A 17,246-nucleotide genomic window follows, 5' to 3' on the forward strand; every position below is an offset into this window, starting at 1 on the left:
GACCTTTGTGATGAAAAGTTACTCAAAGCTTGTTTTTTCGTGAAAAGCTGTTGCCGTGGCGACGCATTCTTCGCCGTTTACAACGAAGGTCATTTTGAGAGGCTAAAAATGCTCGAAACATAAGCAAACTTGGCATACACATTTAAAGCCCAAAATGTAGTTGTATAATATGATTTTATTGGTTCAGAGTGGCAAATCGGCTCAATAGCGCCCCCTACAAAATTTCAACGAAGCAGCCCTCGCAGTACGTTTCACCTAGATGTATGAAATTTGGTGGGAACATGTATCACATATGGACTTAAATAAAAGTATATTGGGGCCATGCTCTAAACCTGCATGCAGTGTCTGACGGTCACAGAACTAAATGGCAGCATCAGCCAGAGTCCTCGCGCCGTCCGACGGTCGCGGACGTTCTCGGCCGCGCAGGCCGGAGTCCCGCCGGCACCCCGACGTGCATATTGCGAGGGCCCGCCCATCGCTGCTCGCAGCTTTAATTATTATTCTTCTTCTTATTTTACCACTTTCATGGCAAAAAGGAGGTGCTTGGGATATTGGGAATGTTGTGAAATTTGGCACGCAAGCCAGAATGTGCGAAAATTGCAGTCTGATTGGGGTGTCCAGCTGCGGTATGAAATATTGGCTCGCTAGCGCCCCCTATTGAGTAGCCCCAACATCAGGATTCACCCAGCTGTATGAAATTTGGTAGGTATGTGGAACGTGATGAGACGCACAAAAAATCCTCTTGGCCGTTTTCTCTAAACCAAACAGGAAGTCGGCCATTTTTGCTTTCATGACGTTTTTTGACCGTTTCAAGGCGTCATACTTTAACGAACTCCTCCCAGAGATTTGACCCGATTGACTTCAGATTCGGCTAGTCTGCTCTTGAGACCTTGGCAGTGAAAAGTTACTCAAAGATCAAAAAGTTATCGAACGATGTGGCCGTGGCGTGGCGTCAAAGAAACACCATTCGCCACGAAACAGGAAGTTGTTGTAACTCGGCCGTACATTGTTGAATCTGCTCAAAATCTCTCATATGTCATAACATCCTGACCCGGAACACATCTATATGATAATTTTGAATCATAGTGATAGCGCCACCTAGTGGCAACCGGAAGTTGTACGCTGCGTACTTTGACATCCTGCTCCTCACAGATTAATCAGATCCCTCTCAAATGTTGTCAAACACGCCTTAAGACCTTGATAATGCTTCATTGTGAAGATTGTAAGAAGTTACTGAAGGACGGCGACGTGGCGGCTCGGCGAATTTCGATCCTTCGCCATGAACGAATAAACTGATGTAACTCGACTCCACATCATCAGATCTTTACCAGATTTCACGTGTTTGATTAGACTCCAGGCCTGAAGACATCTGCAGGCCAATTTTGAATCATAGTCATAGCGCCACCTACTGGTAACAGGAAGTTAAAGTCTTTATACTTTGGCTTGTTTCTCTTAGTAGGTAAATCAAATCAATATCAAATTTCTTCCACACAAATACAAGAAGTTCATAATGCCAGATCATGAAGCTTTGATGTTTCGTCGAACGCCGTTGCCGTGGCGATGCAGTCTTCGCCATTAACAGCGAAGGTCATTTTGAGAGGCTAAAAATGCTCGAAACATAAGCAAACTTGGCAAACACATTTAAAGCCCAAAATGTAGTTGTATAATATGATTTTATTGGTTCAGAGTGGCAAATCGGCTCAATAGCGCCCCCTACAAAATTTCAACGAAGCAGCCCTCGCAGTATGTTTGACCTAGATGTATGAAATGTGGTAGGAACATGTATCACATATGGACTTCAATAAAAGTCTCTTGGGACTATGCTCTAAACCCAACCGGAAGTCAGCCATTTTGCATTTCTTCTGAATTTCTAGTGTCGTTTTTGTCATTTCCAGGCGCAGCACTTTAACGAACTCCTCCTAGGGAATTCATCAGATCAACTTCAAATTTTGTCGGTACAGTCTAAAGACCTTTGTGATGAAAAGTTACTCAAAGCTTGTTGTTTCGTGAAAAGCTGTTGCCGTGGCGACGGAATTTCGATCCTTCGCCATAAACGAATAAACTGATGTAACTCGACTCCACATCATCAGATCTTTACCAGATTTCACGTGTTTGATTAGACTACAGGCCTGAAGACATATGCAGGCCAATTTTGAATCATAGTCATAGCGCCACCTACTGGTAACAGGAAGTTAAAGTCTTGATACTTTGGCTTGTTTCTCTTAGTAGGTAAATCAAATCAATATCAAATTTGTTCCACACAAATACAAGAAGTTCATAATGCCAGATCATGAAGCTTTTGATGTTTCGTCGAACGCCGTTGCCGTGGCGATGCAGTCTTCGCCGTTAACAACGAAGGTCATTTTGAGAGGCTAAAAATGCTCGAAACATAAGCGAACTTGGCAAGTAGATTACAAGGCCGAAATGTAGTTAGGGAATATGATTTTATTGGTTCAGAGTGGCAAATCGGCTCAATAGCGCCCCCTACAAAATGTCGACGAAGCAGCCCTCGCAGTACGTTTGACCTAGATGTATGAAATTTGGTGGGAACATGTATCACATATGGACTTAAATAAAAGTATATTGGGGCCATGCTCTAAACCTGCATGCAGTGTCTGACGGTCACAGAACTAAATGGCAGCATCAGCCAGAGTCCTCGCGCCGTCCGACGGTCGCGGACGTTCTCGGCCGCGCAGGCCGGAGTCCCGCCGGCACCCCGACGTGCATATTGCGAGGGCCCGCCCATCGCTGCTCGCAGCTTTAATTAGGGCCCGAGCACCGACGTAGTCGGAGCGGAGGACCTATTGAAACCGTAATGTTTATTAGGGCCCGAGCACCGACGTAGTCGGAGCGGAGGACCTATTGAATTTCGAATGTTTATTATTATTCTTATTATTTTATGTGTTTCGTCGCAAAAAGGAGGTGCTTGGGATATTGGGAATGTTGTGAAATTTGGCACGCAAGCCAGAATTTGCGAAAATTGCAGTCTGATTGGGGTGTCCAGCTGCGGTATGAAATATTGGCTCGCTAGCGCCCCCTATTGAGTAGCCCCAACATCAGGTTTCACCCAGCTGTATGAAATTTGGTCGGTATGTGGAACGTGATGAGACGCACAAAAAATCCTCTTGGCCATTTTCTCTAAACCAAACAGGAAGTCGGCCATTTTTACTTTTATGACGTTTTTTGACCGTTTCAAGGCGTCATACTTTAACGAACTCCTCCCAGAGATTTGACCCGATTGACTTCAGATTCGGCTAGTCTGCTCTTGAGACCTTGACAGTGAAAAGTTACTCAAAGATCAAAAAGTTATCGAACTATGTGGCCGTGGCGTGGCGTCAAAGAAACACCATTCGCCACGAAACAGGAAGTTGTTGTAACTCGGCCGTACATTGTCGAATCTGCTCCAAATCTCTCATATGTCATAACATCCTGACCCGGAACACATCTATATGATAATTTTGAATCATAGTGATAGCGCCACCTAGTGGCAACCGGAAGTTGTACGCTGCGTACTTTGACATCCTGCTCCTCACAGATTAATCAGATCCCTCTCAAATGTTGTCAAACAAGCCTTAAGACCTTGATAATGCTTCATTGTGAAGATTGTAAGAAGTTACTGAAGGGCGGCGACATGGCGGCTCGGCGAATTTCGATCCTTCGCCATGAACGAATAAACTGATGTATCTCGACTCCACATCATCAGATCTTTACCAGATTTCACGTGTTTGATTAGACTCCAGGCCTGAAGACATATGCAGGCCAATTTTGAATCATAGTCATAGCGCCACCTACTGGTAACAGGAAGTTAAAGTCTTGATACTTTGGCTTGTTTCTCTTAGTAGGTAAATCAAATCAATATCAAATTTGTTCCACACAAATAGTTCATAATGCCAGATCATGAAGCTTTTGATGTTTCGTCGAACGCCGTTGCCGTGGCGATGCAGTCTTCGCCGTTAACAACGAAGGTCATTTTGAGAAGCTAAAAATGCTCGAAACATAAGCAAACTTGGCATACACATTTAAAGCCCAAAATGTAGTTGTATAGTATGATTTTATTGGTTCAGAGTGGCAAATCGGCTCAATAGCGCCCCCTACAAAATTTCAACGAAGCAGCCCTCGCAGTACGTTTCACCTAGATGTATGAAATTTGGTAGGAACATGTATCACATATGGACTTAAATAAAAGTATATTGGGGCCATGCTCTGAACCTGCATGCAGTGTCTGACGGTCACAGAACTGAATGGCAGCATCAACCAGAGTCCTCGCGCCGTCCGACGGTCGCGGACATTCTCGGCCGCACAGGCCGGAGTCCCGCCGGCACCCCGACGTGCATGCACCCCGACGTGCATATAGCGAGGGCCCGCTCATCGCTGCTCGCAGCTTTAATTAGGGCCCGAGCACCGACGTAGTCGGAGCGGAGGACCTATTGAATTTCGAATGTTTATTATTCTTATTCTTATTCTTATTCTAAGTGTTTCGTCGCAAAAAGGAGGTGCTTGGGATATTGGGAATGTTGTGAAATTTGGCGCGCAAGCCAGAATTTGCGAAAATTGCAGTCTGATTGGGGTGTCCAGCTGCGGTATGAAATATTGGCTCGCTAGCGCCCCCTATTGAGTAGCCCCAACATCAGGATTCACCCAGCTGTATGAAATTTGGTCGGTATGTGGAACGTGATGAGACGCACAAAAAATCCTCTTGGCCGTTTTGTCTAAACCAAACAGGAAGTCGGCCATTTTTGCTTTTATGACGTTTTTTGACCGTTTCAAGGCGTCATACTTTAACGAACTCCTCCCAGAGATTTGACCCGATTGATTTCAGATTCGGCTAGTCTGCTCTTGAGACCTTGGCAGTGAAAAGTTACTCAAAGATCAAAAAGTTATCGAACTATGTGGCCGTGGCGTGGCGTCAAAGAAACACCATTCGCCACGAAACAGGAAGTTGTTGTAACTCGGCCGTACATTGTCGAATCTGCTCAAAATCTCTCATATGTCATAACATCCTGACCCGGAACACATCTATATGATAATTTAGAATCATAGTGATAGCGCCACCTAGTGGCAACCGGAAGTTGTACGCTGCGTACTTTGACATCCTGCTCCTCAGAGATTAATCAGATCCCTCTCAAATGTTGTCAAACAAGCCTTAAGACCTTGATAATGCTTCGTTGTGAAGATTGTAAGAAGTTACTGAAGGGCGGCGACGTGGCGGCTCGGCGAATTTCGATCCTTCGCCATGAACGAATAAACTGATGTATCTTGACTCCACATCATCAGATCTTTACCAGATTTCACGTGTTTGATTAGACTCCAGGCCTGAAGACATCTGCAGGCCAATTTTGAATCATAGTCATAGCGCCACCTACTGGTAACAGGAAGTTAAAGTCTTTATACTTTGGCTTGTTTCTCTTAGTAGGTAAATCACATCAATATCAAATTTGTTCCACACAAATACAAGAAGTTCATAATGCCAGATCATGAAGCTTTTAATGTTTCGTTGAACGCCGTTGCCGTGGCGATGCAGTGTTCGCCGTTAACAACGAAGGTCATTTTGAGAGGCTAAAAATGCTCGAAACATAAGCAAACTTGGCAAGTAGATTACAAGGCCGAAATGTAGTTAGGGAATATGATTTTATTGGTTCAGAGTGGCAAATCGGCTCAATAGCGCCCCCTACAAAATTTCGACGAAGCAGCCCTCGCAGTACGTTTGACCTAGATGTATGAAATTTGGTGGGAACATGTATCACATATGGACTTAAATAAAAGTATATTGGGGCCATGCTCTAAACCTGCATGCAGTGTCTGACGGTCACAGAACTAAATGGCAGCATCAGCCAGAGTCCTCGCGCCGTCCGACGGTCGCGGACGTTCTCGGCCGCGCAGGCCGGAGTCCCGCCGGCACCCCGACGTGCATATTGCGAGGGCCCGCCCATCGCTGCTCGCAGCTTTAATTCTTATTATTCTTCTTCTTCCGCTTTCATGGCAAAAAGGAGGTGCTTGGGATATTGGGAATGTTGTGAAATTTGGCACGCAAGCCAGAATTTGCGAAAATTGCAGTCTGATTGGGGTGTCCAGCTGCGGTATGAAATATTGGCTCGCTAGCGCCCCCTATTGAGTAGCCCCAACATCAGGTTTCACCCAGCTGTATGAAATTTGGTCGGTATGTGGACCGTGATGAGACGCACAAAAAATCCTCTTCGAAGTTTTCTCTAAACCAAACAGGAAGTCGTCCATTTTTACTTTTATGACGTTTTTTGACCGTTTCAAGGCGTCATACTTTAACGAACTCCTCCCAGAGATTTGACCCGATTGACTTCAGATTCGGCGAGTCTGCTCTTGAGACCTTGGCAGTGAAAAGTTACTCAAAGTTCAAAAAGTTATCGAACTATGTGGCCGTGGCGTGGCGTCAAAGAAACACCATTCGCCACCAAACAGGAAGTTGTTGTAACTCGGCCGTACATTGTCGAATCTGCTCAAAATCTCTCATATGTCATAACATCCTGACCCAGAACACATCTATATGATAATTTTGAATCAAACTGATAGCGCCACCTAGTGGCAACCGGAAGTTGTACGCTGCGTACTTTGACATCCTGCTCCTCACAGATTAATCAGATCCCTCTCAAATCTTGTCAAACAAGCCTTAAGACCTTGATAATGCTTCGTTGTGAAGATTGTAAGAAGTTACTGAAGGGCGGCGACGTGGCGGCTCGGCGAATTTCGATCCTTCGCCATGAACGAATAAACTGATGTATCTCGACTCCACATCATCAGATCTTTACCAGATTTCACATGCTTGATTAGACTCCAGGCCTGAAGACATCTGCAGGCCAATTTTGAATCATAGTCATAGCGCCACCTACTGGTCACAGGAAGTTAAAGTCTTTATACTTTGGCTTGTTTCTCTTAGTAGGTAAATCAAATCAATATCAAATTTGTTCCACACAAATACAAGAAGTTCATAATGCCAGATCATGAAGCTTTTGATGTTTCATCGAACGCCGTTGCCGTGGCGATGCAGTCTTCGCCGTTAACAACGAAGGTCATTTTGAGAGGCTAAAAATGCTCGAAACATAAGCAACCTTGGCAAGTAGATTACAAGGCCGAAATGTAGTTACGGAATATGATTTTATTGGTTCAGAGTGGCAAATCGGCTCAATAGCGCCCCCTACAAAATTTCGATGAAGCAGCCCTCGCAGTACGTTTGACCTAGATGTATGAAATGTGGTAGGAATATGTATCACATATGGACTTCAATAAAAGTCTCTTGGGGCCATGCTCTAAACCCAACCGGAAGTCAGCCATTTTGCATTTCTTATGAATTTCTAGTGTCGTTTTTGTCATTTCCAGGCGCTGCACTCTAACGAACTCCTCCTAGGGAATTAATCAGATCAACTTCAAATTTGGTCGGTACAGTCTAAAGACCTTTGTGATGAAAAGTTACTCAAAGCTTGTTGTTTCGTGAAAAGCTGTTGCCGTGGCGACGGAATTTCGATCCTTCGCCATAAACGAATAAACTGATGTAACTCGACTCCACATCATCAGATCTTTACCAGATTTCACGTGTTTGATTAGACTCCAGGCCTGAAGACATATGCAGGCCAATTTTGAATCATAGTCATAGCGCCACCTACTGGTAACAGGAAGTTAAAGTCTTGATACTTTGGCTTGTTTCTCTTAGTAGGTAAATCAAATCAATATCAAATTTGTTCCACACAAATAGTTCATAATGCCAGATCATGAAGCTTTTGATGTTTCGTCGAACGCCGTTGCCGTGGCGATGCAGTCTTCGCCGTTAACAACGAAGGTCATTTTGAGAGGCAAAAAATGCTCGAAACATAAGCAAACTTGGCATACACATTTAAAGCCCAAAATGTAGTTGTATAATATGATTTTATTGGTTCAGAGTGGCAAATTGGCTCAATAGCGCCCCCTACAAAATTTCAACGAAGCAGCCCTCGCAGTACGTTTCACCTAGATGTATGAAATTTGGTAGGAACATGTATCACATATGGACTTAAATAAAAGTATATTGGGGCCATGCTCTGAACCTGCATGCAGTGTCTGACGGTCACGGAACTGAATGACAGCATCAACCAGAGTCCTCGCGCCGTCCGACGGTCGCGGACGTTCTCGGCCGCGCAGGCCGGAGTCCCGCCGGCACCCCGACGTGCATGCACCCCGACGTGCATATTGCGAGGGCCCGCTCATCGCTGCTCGCAGCTTTAATTAGGGCCCGAGCACCGACGTAGTCGGAGCGGAGGACCTATTGAATTTCGAATGTTTATTATTCTTATTATTATTATTATTTTATGTGTTTCGTCGCAAAAAGGAGGTGCTTGGGATATTGGGAATGTTGTGAAATTTGGCACGCAAGCCAGAATTTGCGAAAATTGCAGTCTGATTGGGGTGTCCAGCTGCGGTATGAAATATTGGCTCGCTAGCGCCCCCTATTGAGTAGCCCCAACATCAGGATTCACCCAGCTGTATGAAATTTGGTCGGTATGTGGAACGTGATGAGACGCACAAAAAATCCTCTTGGCCGTTTTCTCTAAACCAAACAGGAAGTCGGCCATTTTTGCTTTTATGACGTTTTTTGACCGTTTCAAGGCGTCATACTTTAACGAACTCCTCCCAGAGATTTGACCCGATTGACTTCAGATTCAGCTAGTCTGCTCTTGAGACCTTGGCAGTGAAAAGTTACTCAAAGATCAAAAAGTTATCGAACTATGTGGCCGTGGCGTGGCGTCAAAGAAACACCATTCGCCACGAAACAGGAAGTTGTTGTAACTCGGCCGTACATTGTCGAATCTGCTCAAAGTCTCTCATATGTCATAACATCCTGACCCGGAACACATCTATATGATAATTTTGAATCAAACTGATAGCGCCACCTAGTGGCAACCGGAAGTTGTACGCTGCGTACTTTGACATCCTGCTCCTAACAGATTAATCAGATCCCTCTCAAATGTTGTCATACAAGCCTTAAGACCTTGATAATGCTTCATTGTGAAAATTGTAAGAAGTTACTGAAGGGCAGCGACGTGGCGGCTCGGCGAATTTCGATCCTTCGCCATGAACGAATAAACTGATGTAACTCGACTCCACATCATTAGATCTTTACCAGATTTCACGTGTTTGATTAGACTCCAGGCCTGAAGACATCTGCAGGCCAATTTTGAATCATAGTCATAGCGCCACCTACTGGTAACAGGAAGTTAAAGTCTTTATACTTTGGCTTGTTTCTCTTAGTAGGTAAATCAAATCAATATCAAATTTGTTCCACACAAATAGAAGAAGTTCATAATGCCAGATCATGAAGCTTTTGATGTTTCGTCGAACGCCGTTGCCGTGGCGATGAAGTCTTCGAAGTTAACAACGAAGGTCATTTTGAGAGGCTAAAAATGCTCGAAACATAAGCAAACTTGGCAAGTAGATTACAAGGCCGAAATGTAGTTACAGAATATGATTTTATTGGTTCAGAGTGGCAAATCGGCTCAATAGCGCCCCCTACAAAATTTCGACGAAGCAGCCCTCGCAGTACGTTTGACCTAGATGTATTAAAATGTGGTAGGAACATGTATCACATATGGACTTCAATAAAAGTCTCTTGGAGTTATGCTCTAAACCCAACCGGAAGTCAGCCATTTTGCATTTCTTATGAATTTCTAGTGTCGTTTTTGTCATTTCCAGGCGCTGCACTTTAATGAACTCCTCCTAGGGAATTAATCAGATCAACTTCAAATTTGGTCGGTACAGTCTAAAGACCTTTGTGATGAAAAGTTACTCAAAGCTTGTTGTTTCGTGAAAAGCTGTTGCCGTGGCGACCCATTCTTCGCCGTTAACAACGAAGGTCATTTTGAGAGGCTAAAAATGCTCGAAACATAAGCAAACTTGGCAAGTAGATTACAAGGCTGAAATGGAGTCATGGAATATGATTTTATTGGTTCAGAGTGGCAAATCGGCTCAATAGCGCCCCCTACAAAATTTCAACGAAGCAGCCCTCGCAGTACGTTTCACCTAGATGTATGAAATTTGGTAGGAACATGTATCACATATTGACTTAAATAAAAGTATATTGGGGCCATGCTCTAAACCTGCATGCAGTGTCTGACGGTCACAGAACTAAATGGCAGCATCAGCCAGAGTCCTCGCGCCGTCCGACGGTCGCGGACGTTCTCGGCCGCGCAGGCCGGAGTCCCGCCGGCACCCCGACGTGCATATTGCGAGGGCCCGCCCATCGCTGCTCGCAGCTTTAATTAGGGCCCGAGCACCGACGTAGTCGGAGCGGAGGACCTATTGAAACCGTAATGTTTATTATTAGGGCCCGAGCACCGACGTAGTCGGAGCGGAGGACCTATTGAAACCGTAATGTTTATTATTATTATTATTATTATTTTACCAGTTTGATGGCAAAAAGGAGGTGCTTGGGATATTGGGAAGTCTGTGAAATTTGGCACGCAAGCCAGAATTTGCGAAAATTGCAGTCTGATTGGGGTGTCCAGCTGCGGTATGAAATATTGGCTCGCTAGCGCCCCCTATTGAGTAGCCCCAACATCAGGATTCACCCAGCTGTATGAAATTTGGTAGGTATGTGGAACGTGATGAGACGCACAAAAAATCCTCTTGGCCGTTTTCTCTAAACCAAACAGGAAGTCGGCCATTTTTGCTTTTATGACGTTTTTTGACCGTTTCAAGGCGTCATACTTTAACGAACTCCTCCCAGAGATTTGACCCGATTGACTTCAGATTCGGCGAGTCTGCTCTTGAGACCTTGGCAGTGAAAAGTTACTCAAAGATCAAAAAGTTATCGAACTATGTGGCCGTGGCGTGGCGTCAAAGAAACACCATTCGCCACGAAACAGGAAGTTGTTGTAACTCGGCCGTACATTGTCGAATCTGCTCCAAATCTCTCATATGTCATAACATCCTGACCCGGAACACATCTATATGATAATTTAGAATCATAGTGATAGCGCCACCTAGTGGCAACCGGAAGTTGTACGCTGCGTACTTTGACATCCTGCTCCTCACAGATTAATCAGATCCCTCTCAAATCTTGTCAAACAAGCCTTAAGACCTTGATAATGCTTCGTTGTGAAGATTGTAAGAAGTTACTGAAGGGCGGCGACGTGGCGGCTCGGCGAATTTCGATCCTTCGCCATGAACGAATAAACTGATGTAACTCGACTCCACATCATCAGATCTTTACCAGATGTCATGTGTTTGATTAGACTCCAGGCCTGACGACATCTGCAGGCCAATTTTGAATCATAGTCATAGCGCCACCTACTGGTAACAGGAAGTTAAAGTCTTTATACTTTGGCTTGTTTCTCTTAGTAGGTTAATCAAATCAATATCAAATTTGTTCCACACAAATAGAAGAAGTTCATAATGCCAGATCATGAAGCTTTTGATGTTTCGTCGAACGCCGTTGCCGTGGCGATGCAGTCTTCGCCGTTAACAACGAAGGTCATTTTGAGAGGCTAAAAATGCTCGAAACATAAGCAAACTTGGCAAGTAGATTACAAGGCCGAAATGTAGTTACAGAATCAGATTTTATTGGTTCAGAGTGCCAAATCGGCTCAATAGCGCCCCCTACAAAATTTCGACGAAGCAGCCCTCGCAGTACGTTTGACCTAGATGTATGAAATGTGGTAGGAACATGTATCGCATATGGACTTCAATAAAAGTCTCTTGGGGCTATGCTCTAAACCCAACCGGAAGTCAGCCATTTTGCATTTTTTATGAATTTCTCATGTCGTTTTTGTCATTTCCAGGCGCTGCACTTTAACGAACTCCTCCTAGGGAATTCATCAGATCAACTTCAAATTTGCTCGGTACAGTCTAAAGACCTTTGTGATGAAAAGTTACTCAAAGCTTGTTGTTTCGTGAAAAGCTGTTGCCGTGGCGACGGAATTTCGATCCTTCGCCATGAACGAAGAAACTGATGTAACTCGACTCCACATCATCAGATCTTTACCAGGTTTCACGTGTTTGATTAGACTCCAGGCCTGAAGACATCTGCAGGCCAATTTTGAATCATTGTCATAGCGCCACCTACTGGTAACAGGAAGTTAAAGTCTTGATACTTTGGCTTGTTTCTCTTCGTCGGTAAATCAAATCAATATCAAATTTGTTCCACACAAATACAAGAAGTTCATAATGCCAGATCATGAAGCTTTTGATGTTTCGTCGAACGCCGTTGCCGTGGCGATGCGGTCTTCGCCGTTAACAACGAAGGTCATTTTGAGAGGCTAAAAATGCTCGAAACATAACCAAACTTGGCAAGTAGATTACAAGGCCGAAATGTAGTTATGGAATATGATTTTATTGGTTCAGAGTGGCAAATCGGCTCAATAGCGCCCCCTACAAAATTTCAACGAAGCAGCCCTCGCAGTACGTTTCACCTAGATGTATGAAATTTGGTAGGAACATGTATCACATATGGACTTAAATAAAAGTATATTGGGGCCATGCTCTGAACCTGCATGCAGTGTCTGACGGTCACGGAACTGAATGACAGCATCAACCAGAGTCCTCGCGCCGTCCGACGGTCGCGGACGTTCTCGGCCGCGCAGGCCGGAGTCCCGCCGGCACCCCGACGTGCATGCACCCCGATGTGCATATTGCGAGGGCCCGCTCATCGCTGCTCGCAGCTTTAATTATTATTATTTTACCAGTTTGATGGCAAAAAGGAGGTGCTTGGGATATTGGGAAGTCTGTGAAATTTGGCACGCAAGCCAGAATTTGCGAAAATTGCAGTCTGATTGGGGTGTCCAGCTGCGGTATGAAATATTGGCTCGCTAGCGCCCCCTATTGAGTAGCCCCAACATCAGGTTTCACCCAGCTGTATGAAAGTTGGTAGGTATGTGGAACGTGATGAGACGCACAAAAAATCCTCTTGGCCGTTTTCTCTAAACCAAACAGGAAGTCGGCCATTTTTGCTTTTATGACGTTTTTTGACCGTTTCAAGGCGTCATACTTTAACGAACTCCTCCCAGAGATTTGACCCGATTGACTTCAGATTCGGCTAGTCTGCTCTTGAGACCTTGGCAGTGAAAAGTTACTCAAAGATCAAAAAGTTATCAAACTATGTGGCCGTGGCGTGGCGTCAAAGAAACACCATTCGCCACGAAACAGGAAGTTGTTGTAACTCGGCCGTACATTGTCGAATCTGCTCAAAATCTCTCATATGTCATAACATCCTGACCCGGAACACATCTATATGATAATTTAGAATCATAGTGATAGCGCCACCTAGTGGCAACCGGAAGTTGTACGCTGCGTACTTTGACATCCTGCTCCTCACAGATTAATCAGATCCCTCTCAAATGTTGTGAGAGAAGTCGTAAGACCTTGATAATGCTTCGTTGTGAAGATTGTAAGAAGTTACTGAAGGGCGGCGACGTGGCGGCTCGGCGAATTTCGATCCTTCGCCATGAACGAATAAACTGATGTATCTCGACTCCACATCATCAGATCTTTACCAGATTTCACATGCTTGATTAGACTCCAGGCCTGAAGACATCTGCAGGCCAATTTCGAATCATAGTCATAGCGCCACCTACTGGTAACAGGAAGTTAAAGTCTTTATACTTTGGCTTGTTTCTCTTAGTAGGTAAATCAAATCAATATCAAATTTGTTCCACACAAATATAAGAAGTTCATAATACCAGATCATGAAGCTTTTGATGTTTCGTCGAACGCCGTTGCCGTGGCGATGCAGTCTTCGCCGTGAACAACGAAGGTCATTTTGAGAGGCTAAAAATGCTCGAAACATAAGCAAACTTGGCAAGTAGATTACAAGGCCGAAATGTAGTTATAGAATATGATTTTATTGGTTCAGAGTGGCAAATCGGCTCAATAGCGCCCCCTACAAAATTTCAACGAAGCAGCCCTCGCAGTACGTTTGACCTAGATGTATGAAATGTGGTAGGAACATGTATCGCATATGGACTTCAATAAAAGTATCTTGGGGCTATGCTCTAAACCCAACCGGAAGTCAGCCATTTTGCATTTTTTATGAATTTCTCATGTCGTTTTTGTCATTTCCAGGCGCTGCACTTTAACGAACTCCTCCTAGGGAATTCATCAGATCAACTTCAAATTTGGTCGGTACAGTCTAAAGACCTTTGTGATGAAAAGTTACTCAAAGCTTGTTGTTTCGTGAAAAGCTGTTGCCGTGGCGACGGAATTTCGATCCTTCGCCATAAATGAATAAACTGATGTAACTCGACTCCACATCATCAGATCTTTACCAGATTTCACGTGTTTGATTAGACTCCAGGCCTGAAGACATATGCAGGCCAATTTTGAATCATAGTCATAGCGCCACCTACTGGTAACAGGAAGTTAAAGTCTTGATACTTTGGCTTGTTTCTCTTAGTAGGTAAATCAAATCAATATCAAATTTGTTCCACACAAATAGTTCATAATGCCAGATCATGAAGCTTTTGATGTTTCGTCGAACGCCGTTGCCGTGGCGATGCAGTCTTCGCCGTTAACAACGAAGGTAATTTTGAGAGGCTAAAAATGCTCGAAACATAAGCAAACTTGGCATACACATTTAAAGCCCAAAATGTAGTTGTATAATATGATGTTATTGGTTCAGAGTGGCAAATCGGCTCAATAGCGCCCCCTACAAAATTTCAACGAAGCAGCCCTCGCAGTACGTTTCACCTAGATGTATGAAATTTGGTAGGAACATGTATCACATATGGACTTAAATAAAAGTATATTGGGGCCATGCTCTGAACCTGCATGCAGTGTCTGACGGTCACGGAACTGAATGACAGCATCAACCAGAGTCCTCGCGCCGTCCGACGGTCGCGGACGTTCTCGGCCGCGCAGGCCGGAGTCCCGCCGCCACCCCGACGTGCATGCACCCCGACGTGCATATTGCGAGGGCCCGCCCATCGCTGCTCGCAGCTTTAATTATTATTATTTTATGTGTTTCGTCGCAAAAAGGAGGTGCTTGGGATATTGGGAATTTTGTGAAATTTGGCACGCAAGCCAGAATTTGCGAAAATTGCAGTCTGCTTGGGGTGCCCAGCTGCGGTATGAAATATTGGCTCGCTAGCGCCCCCTATTGAGTAGCCCCAACATCAGGTTTCACCCAGCTGTATGAAAGTTAGTAGGTATGTGGAACGTGATGAGTCGCACCAAAAATCCTCTTGGAAGTTTTCTCTAAACCAAACAGGAAGTCGGCCATTTTTACTTTTATGACGTCTTTTGGCCGTTTCAAGGCGTCATACTTTAACGAACTCCTCCCAGAGATTTGACCCGATTGACTTCAGATTCGGCTAGTCTGCTCTTGAGACCTTGGCAGTGAAAAGTTACTCAAAGATCAAAAAGTTATCGAACTATGTGGCCGTGGCATGGCGTCAAAGAAACACTATTCGCCACGAAACAGGAAGTTGTTGTAACTCGGCCGTACATTGTCGAATCTGCTCCAAATCTCTCATATGTCATAACATCCTGACCGGGAACACATCTGTATGATAATTTAGAATCATAGTGATAGCGCCACCTAGTGGCAACCGGAAGTTGTACGCTGCGTACTTTGACATCCTGCTCCTCACAGATTCATCAGATCCCTCTCAAATCTTGTCAAACAAGCCTTAAGACCTTGATAATGCTTCATTGTGAAGATTGCAAGAAGTTACTGAAGGGCGGCGACGTGGCGGCTCGGCGAATTTCGATCCTTCGCCATGAACGAATAAACTGATGTATCTCGACTCCACATCATCAGATCTTTACCAGATTGCACATGCTTGATTAGACTCCAGGCCTGAAGACATCTGCAGGCCAATTTTGAATCATAGTCATAGCGCCACCTACTGGTAACAGGAAGTTAAAGTCTTGATACTTTGGCTTGTTTCTCTCAGTAGGTAAATCAAATCAATATCAAATTTGTTCCACACAAATACAAGAAGTTCATAATGCCAGATCATGAAGTTTTTGATGTTTCGTCGAACGCCGTTGCCGTGGCGATGCAGTCTTCGCCGTTAACAACGAAGGTCATTTTGACAGGCTAAACATGCTCGAAACATAAGCAAACTTGGCAAGTAGATTACAAGGCCGAAATGTAGTTAGGGAATATGATTTTATTGGTTCAGAGTGGCAAATCGGCTCAATAGCGCCCCCTACAAAATTTCGACGAAGGAGCCCTCGCAGTACGTTTGACCTAGCTGTATGAAATTTGGTGGGAACATGTATCACATATGGACTTAAATAAAAGTATATTGGGGCCATGCTCTAAACCTGCATGCAGTGTCTGACGGTCACAGAACTAAATGGCAGCATCAGCCAGAGTCCTCGCGCCGTCCGACGGTCGCGGACGTTCTCGGCCGCGCAGGCCGGAGTCCCGCCGGCACCCCGACGTGCATATTGCGAGGGCCCGCCCATCGCTGCTCGCAGCTTTAATTCTTATTATTATTTTATGTGTTTCGTCGCAAAAAGGAGGTGCTTGGGATATTGGGAAGTCTGTGAAATTTGGCACGCAAGCCAGAATTTGCGAAAATTGCAGTCTGATTGGGGTGCCCAGCTGCGGTATGAAATATTGGCTCGCTAGCGCCCCCTATTGAGTAGCCCCAACGTCAGGATTCACCCAGCTGTATGAAATTTGGTAGGTATGTGGAACGTGATGAGACGCACAAAAAATCCTCTTGGCCGTTTTCTCTAAACCAAACAGGAAGTCGGCCATTTATGCTTTTATGACGTTTTTTGACCGTTTCAAGGCGTCATACTTTAACGAACTCCTCCCAGAGATTTGACCCGATTGACTTCAGATTCGGCTAGTCTGCTCTTGAGACCTTGGCAGTGAAAAGTTACTCAAAGATCAAAAAGTTATCCAACTATGTGGCCGTGGCGTGGCGTCAAAGAAACACCATTCGCCACGAAACAGGAAGTTGTTGTAACTCGGCCGTACATTGTCGAATCTGCTCCAAATCTCTCATATGTCATAACATCCTGACCCGGAACACATCTGTATGATAATTTAGAATCATAGTGATAGCGCCACCTAGTGGCAACCGGAAGTTGTACGCTGCGTACTTTGACATCCTGCTCCTCACAGATTAATCAGATCCCTCTCAAATGTTGTCAAACAAGCCTTAAGACCTTGATAATGCTTCATTGTGAAGATTGTAAGAAGTTACTGAAGGGCGGCGACGTGGCGGCTCTGCGAATTTCGATCCTTCGCCATGAACGAATAAACTGATGTAACTCGACTCCACATCATCAGA

Source organism: Melanostigma gelatinosum, assembly GCF_949748355.1.
Source record: "Melanostigma gelatinosum genome assembly, chromosome: 1".
In the NCBI taxonomy this organism is placed as follows: domain Eukaryota; kingdom Metazoa; phylum Chordata; class Actinopteri; order Perciformes; family Zoarcidae; genus Melanostigma; species Melanostigma gelatinosum.